This window comes from Peromyscus leucopus, chromosome 1, assembly GCF_004664715.2.
Source record: "Peromyscus leucopus breed LL Stock chromosome 1, UCI_PerLeu_2.1, whole genome shotgun sequence".
In the NCBI taxonomy this organism is placed as follows: Eukaryota; Metazoa; Chordata; class Mammalia; order Rodentia; family Cricetidae; genus Peromyscus; species Peromyscus leucopus.
In genome coordinates, this window is record NC_051063.1 from 173,872,539 (window position 1) to 173,882,354 (window position 9,816).

Genomic DNA, 9,816 nt, shown 5'->3' on the forward strand with positions numbered 1-9,816 from the left:
GCTCCTGGCAGGATCAATCTACTCCCGAGAGAATGTCAGACTTCTAAGACATTCTGTATGGAAGTTTGTCTTCTTCTTGGCACAAAATGGCCACTGGGCAAAGAACTGACCTCGCCTCAACTGCTGACAGTATGAATGCTGTCATTTCCAGACAAGCAGGACACAAAGGAAAAGCTTCCTGCTTCCTGGTGGGATTGAATGACCAGGTAGATCCGGTCCTGGTCAGATGAAAGGATGAATTCAGCTGTCTACTCAGTTTCGTATTTGTGAGTGTATTTCCTCAATTTTTATCCAAATAAAATCCTTAGTACTCCTTAAGAAGACTCACATTGATTTCTCATGTTATTTCATTCTTGCAACATTTGACTAGGCAGGTAGGTGCGACCAAAGTACAATGATGTACAGTTAAAGTGATGTGAATGAGGCATGGGTGTGAGATAGATATATTTATCTCTGAAAGAACAGACTGGTGAATCTTGCAAAGTCATGAGTGAAACTTTCTTGAAGTTGATATCAGAATGCAGCTTTATACATTCTGTTTTGAAATCAGAAGGAAACGTGTATGTCAACAGAAAGGGAGTCACGAATATACTAAAGTATTGAGTACAGTTAAAGTGTAGGTAACTTTATTATTTTAAAACTATCTACTTGTTTTTTATGACTGTCTATACTTCCTGTTTTCTCTCCCAAGCCTATGTAATTTTTAAACACACTGTAACCTATTTAAGAGGTTGTTTTCACCTGAATTTATTTACTGTGTATCTGAAATCTTTTCTGTCTGCATGTTCAAAACCCCATACCCAGACAGCATGCTTGTGGAGCTTAAATTGGCTGTTCAAGCCTATAGACAGTAGCTGAGAGACACCTGTCTGTACTGCAGCCATGTAAAAGACTGTGGGAACTCACAAAATGTCTTAGCTCATGGCCTACTGGCATGACTCACACTGGCAGCTCAAGCCCACAGGCAGCTGCCAGTGTCTCTGTACTGTGACCAGCACCAGAGACATGAGACTAGGAAGCTACATTTGGTTACATCCTTTCATGTTTTTAGAACCTTCCCTCAAGCCTTGTCAGATCCTATATGGGAATTCTGGCCCCATGTTGGAATGCCATTTGTTGAACAATTAGCTTTTTATTAACAATGAGATCAACACACTTTTTAGCATACAACAGGAAGTAGTCAGTCCTGCCACTCCAGTGGTGACACCAACAGTTACACTCAGAACTGCAGAAAAGGTAGGACAACTCATTTGTCATGCTGTGCTGTTATAAATCCTGTGATGGTAATTGTCAAGAGTTCCTTACCAGGTACCCCTCCTAATTTTGGAAAAAGGAACAATAGGTTGTAGTTGGAAGTTTTCTCTGGGTCCTGCCAAGTCCCTACTTATAAAATAATCACTCAGAAGCTTATATTAATTAAAACTTTTCAGCCATTATCTCAGGCCTACCACTGATTAGCTCTTACCCTTAAACTCCCCCCATTTCTATTAATCTGTATGTTGCCATATTTTCTGTGGCTTTACCTGTGTGCCATTACATATTACTCCCTGGATGGTGGGATGGCATTTCCTGATTCAGCCTTCCTCTTCCCAGAATTCTCTTTGTCTGCTTATCCTGCCTCTACTTCCTGCCTGGCTATTAGCTAATCAGCATTTTATTTATCAACCAATCAGAGCAACATAGATTCACACCATATAGAACCTCCCACAGCTCCTCCCTTTTTCTATCTAATCAAAAAGGAAGATTTTAACTTTAACATTGTAAAATTACATATAACAAGCAGTTATCAAGCAAGAATTATAGTTACAATATCTAGTCTATTTGTATTTGGCAAATGTAAAGAAAATATTTTATCTATCCTATATTTGTGAGTCTAAAGTTTTATATCTAATTTATCTTTCATCATAACCAAGGAAAATTATAACTATCTAGTCTTCAACTACATCAAAGACCCCAGAAAGATATAGTATTACCTAAGTAAAACAGGAAATGCATTGTAAGCAACTTCCAAAATTCTGGAAATGACAGAGACAGCTGGCTGTCTGGACAGTCACATAAAGTTCTTCTGCAATGTTGGGACATTCATCATTAGCCTATAGGCCTAGAGTCTCTTAGTTGCTTCTTTCTATGTCCTGTAGAATGTCTGTCAGTCTCCTCTGCAAAGCAGGAACCTGAAGGACAATCTTGCCTTACAAAGTTCAGTAGTCATCTTTCTATGGGTCCTGCATGTCCAGTCAATACAACATTTTGTCAAGCAGTCCAGGCAAGAACATTTTTTTTCCCAAATGGCTATTTTCACCAAGAAGAAGATAAACTCCATATGGAGTATCTTCAATGCCCATCTTCCTCTCTGAAGTAAATCAGTGCTGCCAGAAGCAGACATGTCTCATTGTCCAGGAAAGTCTAAGTTTTTAAAACATTTTAAATGCCATATTCTGTAGGCCTTTAAAGTGTTTGAAGATTACCTACCTAACTGAATTGTATGTATGTATACCAGAAAACTTTACATGACTATATGTTTGATTATCATAGAAGACTAATAATCTGCATTTTAAATTATACAATATATTTCAAATGAGCTGCATAAACACAATACCTTACATAAGAATAGAAATATACATACAGTATAACAAAATTAACTTTATATTTGTATCAATAAACTAAAATCCATAGCAATGTAAAACATTTTTAAACAAGTTGTTGCTATTTAAAAGTAGATTCATTAATCTACCCTTTCATCCTATCATATCTATACTATCCACTTTTCTTCTTTAGAAAGAGAGTGCATTTGTAATCAATGTGTTTTTTTGGGGGTGCCATTTTTTTTTTCCATTTTTTTATTAAGAAATTTTCTACTCATCTTACACACCATCCACAGATCCCACCTCCTCCCTCCTCCCACCCCAAGCCCTCCCTTCCAAGCCACCCCCATCCCTAAATCCTCCAAATCAAGGTCTCCTATGGGGAGTCAGAAGAGCCAGGCATATCAAGCTGAGGCAGGTCCAAGCCCCTCCCCGCTGCACCAAGGCTGTGCAAGGTGCCACACTGAAGGCACTGGGCTCCCAAAAGCCTGCCCATGCACCAGGGATGGATACAGATCCCCATGCTCAGGTATCCCCCAAACAGTTCAGGCTAAACAACTGTTTCCTGTATCCAGAGGACCTAGTCCAGTCCCACAGGGGCTCCATAACCACTACTCCACAGTTCATGGGTCTCCACCAGTGTGGCTAGTCATCTCTGCATGTCTTTCCATTATTATCTCAATGTCCCCCGCCCATGGAATCCCTTCTCTCTCCCATTGACTGGATTCCCAGAGCTCAGCCTGGTGTCCTGGATCCCTGCATGCACCTCCATCAGTCACTGGATAAAAGCTCTATGATGACACTTAGGTATTCACTAGACCAGTCGCCAGAGTAGACCAGTCCAGGCACCCTCTTGATCACTGCCAGCCGTCCAAGGTGGGGGCATCCCTGTGGATTCTTGAAAGCTTCCCTGGCACCCTGCCTCTTTCCACTCCCATGATGTCTTCATCTAGCATGGTATCTCCTTCCCTGCCTTCCCACTCTGTCCCCACTCCAGCTCGACCCTCCCATTTCCCTATGTTCTCACTCCCCATTCCTTATTCTCTGCCACTCCCCCACCCCCAGCCTGCTCATACAGATACCATCCACTTCTACTTCATTTGGCTCTCCATGTGTCCCTTGCTATCAGCTATCCTCTCTGAAGCCTTGGACTGCAGTCTGGCCATCCCTTGTTTGGGTGCCATTTGCAGTTGGAAATTTTCTCTGGGTCTTGCCAAACCCCCAAAGTCCTGTGGCCTGCTTATAAAGTAACCACTCAGAAGTTTATATTAATTAAAACTGTTCAGCCATTAGCTCAGGCCTACCACTGACTAGCTCTTACACTTAAACTCAGTCCATTTCTGTTAATCTATATGTTGCCACATTTTCCATGGCTTTACCTGTGTGCCATTACATGCTGCTCCCTGGATGGTGGGCTGGCATTTCCTGACTCAGCCTTCCTCTTCCCAGAATTCTCTTTGTCTGCTTATTCTGCCTCTATTTACTGCCTGGCTACTGGCCAATCAGCATTTTATTTATCAACCACTCAGGGCAACATAGCATTAGGTTACAAGTCCCAGATCATCTAGCAGGTAGGCGGTAGTAAACCTGAGTGCCACAGAGGATCAAGGCATTAGTAATATTTGAACAAAAGGCTGAGTAGCAGTGCTCAGAATTAGTTAGAGTGTTCTGTGGATGGAATCTGGAGGTTGGAGGTCCTTAGAAAACATCTCTGGTCACTCACATGCATCAGTTGACTTGTATATGGAATATATGGACTGAGTTTTGTGGCTTGAAAAGTGTTTTCAGGGAAAAACCACTTGAATGACAAATGAAGAATGTGTTTCACTTTGGTTTGTATTCCTCTTGTCTCTTAAACAGAATTAGCTGCCATAGTTTGTAGTGAACACATTGCATTATATAGTGTCTTTGATAATTTTCTCCTGATGATGACTTTCTTGGGCCTTGATTCCTACATCAATGTTTTCATCTTTTACCCCTCTTTTCAGAAATTCTGTGAGAGGGAGGCAGCCCTCAACCAAAAAGCAGATCTCAAGATTCCTTCAATGAATTTGGATGTAAAATGAAGTTCATATGCAATAGTGTAACAATTATTAATTGAGCAAGATAGGTCTCTGGGCTGTTGACTTCTTTTGCAGGAAGATACTACTTAGAAAATTCTGGGATTAGTGAGAAGCAGTTCACATAAATGATGATGTCATCTCTTGTGTCCTTTAGGTTTGTAGGTTGTATTTTAGATTTTAATTCCACTGTACTTTCTGACTGCTCTGTGTTTTGTTAAGTTCCTGTGACACTGCAGAACAAGCCATTATTCCATAAGGAACTGTTTCCTGGAACCTGAAGCCCTGGTACCATTAATGTTCCATGTGTCCTGTATGTTATGTAAGCCTGGTTGTGACCAAAATTAGCTTAATTTATTACACGAAGTTATGGTACTTAACTGCTATAGTCAAAACCATCAACTCTTTGTACAATAGAAAAATTTAAACTGTATTTTCTGACATTTCTAATATCAGTATAAACATTTGTCAACAAAGAATTACCCCCAAAAGTGAATGAAAACTTTCTCCTTGCATGAAAACTGGAAACCAAAATTTGAAAACAAAATATGATTTCAACTGTCCTCCTATGAAATATTTATGTATGAGTATAAAGATCAAGGGGAAGTTGCATATGTAGAGGATATCTCCTGTCAGAAGAAATAAAAACAGTTATTTAGTTAGTTAATTTAGTTAAATAATTATTTAGTTAATAGTTAACTATTTAGTTAATAGTTTGTAAATACTGTTATGAATTGGATGACTATTGGAGTAAGGCTGACCTAACACTTTCTCAGAAGCCCTGATGAAAGGATAAGGGAACTTCTGAATGGATCTAGCAGACTAGAACATGGCAAACATGACACTGGGTGGCCTTGCTCTTCCCCCTTCCCTCTCCCTTGTATACCACTGATTACATTCCTAAATCTAGCCATCAAGGTGTATTCTCTTATTTGACCACTTCTTCCTCCTGAGGCTGACTACCGAGGTCCAGTTATCAAAGTATTGAAGTCCAGCAATCAAACGCCCCCTTGGATGTCCTAATTAACATGCCCAATAGAAGCAAACCAACTCCTCCTAACATGGGGTTTCCCCCTTATCCTTTATAAACTTCCATTTGCATATGAGCCACATCTGTTTCCTCTCTACCCAGAGGCAATTCCTCTGGGGCAAATATCCCTTCCCTCCTCTCTCTTGCTCCTTTTCCTTTCTTCCTAGTCCTCTGTCTCCTGTCTTAGTCTCTTATTCCTTACTTTCTATCCCTCTGGGGCAAATACATCTCTTTTGTTCGGAAACTTGCTTTGGTACCCCGTGCAGGCCATTATTATTCTGCAAGTTAAATTCTCATGGAATCTATCACAGAAGGAGGGAGCAGGATACATGTCAGCTTATCTGAGGAGGTCAGCAATGCAGAAAAGAAAAGTGTTGACAGAGCTCATTAACGATGAGATGAGAAATCAGGGAAAGGTGTGTTTTATACCTTGATGGAGTATAGTCCTGAGATAGAAATGTCACTAATAATAAGGATAGAAGGAGGGGCCAGGATTGAAAGTGAAAAGTGGAATATAAAGTGGTGAGTAGACACATGTCAATATGGACTTTTGGGCCTGTTCCTCTGACTCTGGTTGCAGCTTCCTCCTGTTGGCCTTGGCTCTAAGTCATAAGATGACATGAGAAGTGGGAATTGTTAAAGCAGCCTGAAACTCAAGTATACCTCTGACAAGTCTGACTGAACATAGACACATAAGAAGATAAGACCTCTGTTATCCTGATGGTCACATAACTTGGTTGGAGGAATCTTGTTAACCTGATCTGGAATTGAGTTGGGTTGATTTAAGAGAGATTCAATGAAAATACTCAACTGTCTTTTAAATTTTTTTTAATTCATTTTACATACCAACCGCAGATCCCCCTCTCATCCCTCCTCATGATTCTACCCCCCACCTCCACTCCAGACCCTCCCCTTATCCTCTCCTCCAAAAGGTAAGTTCTGCCATGGTAGGACAGCTAAGCCTGGTACATTCAGTTGAGGCAGGACCAAGGCCCTCCCCACTGCATCAAGGATGAGAAAAATGTCCAAACACAGGTAATGTGATCCAAAAAGCCAGCTCATGCATTGGAATAGATCCTGATCACACTGCCAGAAGACCCTCAAACAGACACAGCTACATAGCTGTCTCCCATTTGCAGAAGGTCTTGTCCAGTCCCATGCAGGTTCTACAGCTGTTGGTCTAAAGATCATGAGTTCCTTCCTGTGAGCTTGGTTCAGTTGTCCCTGTAGATATCCCCATCATAATCTTTACTCCCTTTATTCATACAATCCCTCTTGCCTCTCTTTGACTGGACTCCTTGAGATCAGCCTGGTGCTTGGTTGTGGATCTCTGCATCTGCTTCCATCAGTTACTGGATGAAGGCTCTATGATGGCAGTTATGGCATTTACCAATCTTATTACCATGGTAGGCCAGTTCAGGGACCATCACTGGTATTGCTAGTAGCCTAACCTGGGTTCATCCTTGTATATTCCTAGGAATTTTCCTAGCACCAGGCTTCTCCCTTACCCCATATGTCTCTCTTTATCAAGATATCTCTTTCAATGCTCTCCCACTCCATCCCTTCCCTAGCTCAACCATCCCATTCCCTAATGTTCTCATCACCCATCCTGCTCCTCTAATGCTCCCCTCATCCTCAGTTTACTAATGGAGATCTCCTCTGTTTCCCCTCTGGAGCTGTGGGTTGTAGTCTGATTATCCTTTGCTTTATATCTAGTATTCACTTATGAGTGAGTACATACAGTGTTTGTCTTTCTGAGTCTGGATTACTCACTCAGGATGATATTTTCTAATTCCATCCATTTGCCTACAAATTTCATGATGTCATTTTTTTTAAACAGCTGAGTAGTACTTCATTGTATATATGTACCACATTTTCTTTATCCATTCTTTGGTTGAGGGGCATCTAAGTTGTTTCCACATTCTGGCAATTATGAATAATGCTGCTCTGAACATAGTTGAGCAACTGTCTTTGTGGTACGATTGAACATCCCTTGGCTATATGCCCAAGAGTGATATCATTAGGTCTTGAGGTAGATTGATTCCCAATACTGATTTCCAAAGTGGCTGTGCAAGTTTGCACTCCCACCACTAGTGGAGGAGTGTTTCCCTTGTTCCACATCCTCTCAAATGTAAACTGTCTTCAGTGTTTTTGAACTTAGCCCTTATGACAGATTTAAGATGGTATTTCAGTGTATGGCATATACCTGATGACTAAGGATGTTGAGCAATTCCTTAAATGTCTTTCAGCCATTTGAGATTCTTCAGTTTAGAATTTTCTGTTTAGATCTGTAACCTATTTTTTTAATTGGGTTGTTTGGTATTTTGCTGTCCAGTTTCTTGAATTCTTTATATATTTTGAAGATCAGGCCTCTATCACATGGGGGTTGGCAAAGATCTTTTTCCATTCTGTAGGCTGTCATTTTATCTTTTTACTGTGTTCTTTGACTTATAGAAGCATCTCATTTTAAGGATGTCCCATTTATTAATTGTTGCTCTCAGTGTCTGTGTTACTGGTGTTATATTTAGGAAGTAGTCTCCTGTGCCAATGCATTCTAGGCTACTTCATACTTTCTCCTCTATCAAGTTCAGTGTAGCTGTATTTATGTTTGAGGTCTTTGATCCATGAGTTTTGTGAATGGCGATAGATATGGCTCTATTTGTAATCTTCTACATGTTGACTTCCAGTTATGCCAGCACCATTTGTTGAAGATGCTTTCTTTTTTTCATGGTACTGTTTTGGCTTCTTTGTCAAAAATCAGGTGTTCATAGGTGTGTGGATTGATGTCAGGGTCTTCAGTTTTATTCCATTGGTCCATATGTCTGCCTTTATGCCAATACCAAGCTGTTTTTATTACTATAGCTCTATAGTAGAGCTTAAAGTCAGGGATGGTGATGCCTCCAGAAGTTCCTTTATTGTAAACGACTGTTTTAGATATCCTAGGTTTACTCCTTTTTTTCATATGAAGTTGAATATAGTTCTTTCCAGGACTGTGAAGAATTGTCTTGGGATTTTGATGGGGATTGTATTGAATCTGTAGATTGTTTTTAGTAAGATTGCCATTTTTATTATGTTGGTTCTACCTATCCATGAGCACAGGAGATCTTTCCATTTTCTGTTATCTTATTCAATTTCTTTCTTCAGTGACTTAAAGTTCTTGTCATATAGGTCTTTCACTTGTTTGGTTAGAGTTACTCCAAGTTATTTTAATTATTTGTGGCTATTGTAAAGGGTGATGTTTCTCTGATTTCTTTCTCAGCCCATTTATCATTTGTGTATAGGAGGGCGACTGATTCTTTGAGTTAATTTTGTATCCTGACACATTGTTGAAAGGATTTATCACCTGTAGGAGTTCCCTGGTAGAATTTTTGGTGTCACTTAGGTATACTATCATATGTGATCTCCAAATAGTGCAAGTTTGACTTCTTTCTTTTTAATTTTTATTACCTTGATCTCCCTTTGTTGTCTTATTGCTATAGTTAGAACTTCAAGTGCTATATGGAATAGACATGGTGGCAATGGACAGCCTTGTCTTGTTCCCAATTTTAGTGGACTCACTTTGAGTTTCTCTCCATTTACTTTGATGTTGGCTGTTGGCTTGCTGTAAATTGCCTTTATTATGTTCAGGTATGTTTCTTGTATTCTTAAAATCTCCAAGACTTGTTATCATGAAGCGGTGTTGGATTTTGTCAAAGGCTTTTTCGGCATCTAATGAGATGATCATATGTTTTTTTCTTTCAATTTGTTTATACAATGAATTACATTGACAGATTTTTTTTTTATGTTGAACCATTCCTGCATCTTTAGGATGAAGCCTACTTGATCATGGTGAACAATTTTTTAATGTCTTCTTGGATTTTGTTTGCCAGTATTCTATTGATTTTTTTTACATCAATGTTCATGAGGGAGATTGGCCTGTAATTCTCTTACTTTGTTGCATCTTTGTGTTGTTTGGGTAATAGAGTAACTGTAGTCTGACAGAAAGAATTTGGCAATGTTACTTCTGTTTCTATTGTGTGAAACAAATTGAGGAATATTGGAATTAGCTCTTTTTTGAAATTATGGTAGCATTCTGCACTGAAACAATCTGGCCCTTGGCTGTTTTTGGTTGGGAGACTTTTAATGACTGCTTCTATTTCTGTAG